Source organism: Porites lutea, chromosome 4 (genome assembly GCF_958299795.1).
Source record: "Porites lutea chromosome 4, jaPorLute2.1, whole genome shotgun sequence".
NCBI lineage: Eukaryota > Metazoa > Cnidaria > Anthozoa > Scleractinia > Poritidae > Porites > Porites lutea.
This window is the reverse complement of record NC_133204.1, coordinates 25,725,396-25,725,682: the sequence shown is the minus strand read 5'-3', so window position 1 is coordinate 25,725,682 and position 287 is coordinate 25,725,396.

Here is a 287-nt window from a genome sequence, read left to right as displayed (position 1 = left end):
TCAACATGTTAGAGTTATAAAAAAATAATCAGCGGATTAGGAAATACATAAACTTCTTTCTTGCTTGGTGGTATATCAGAGGATAATGTCCTTAGGTGAATAATTATGCACGAAATTTCAATTGTGAACATATGCTTTTAATGGGTAATTGCTTTATACAAGTGGGCGGACGCTTTTTTTTGTTATTTCTGATTTTTTAAATTTCCAATTGAGTACTTTCTTTACACATTATTACCCTCCCCCAGGAATAAGTTAGAGTTCTTAGGTCAAACATTAATAAAATGAAA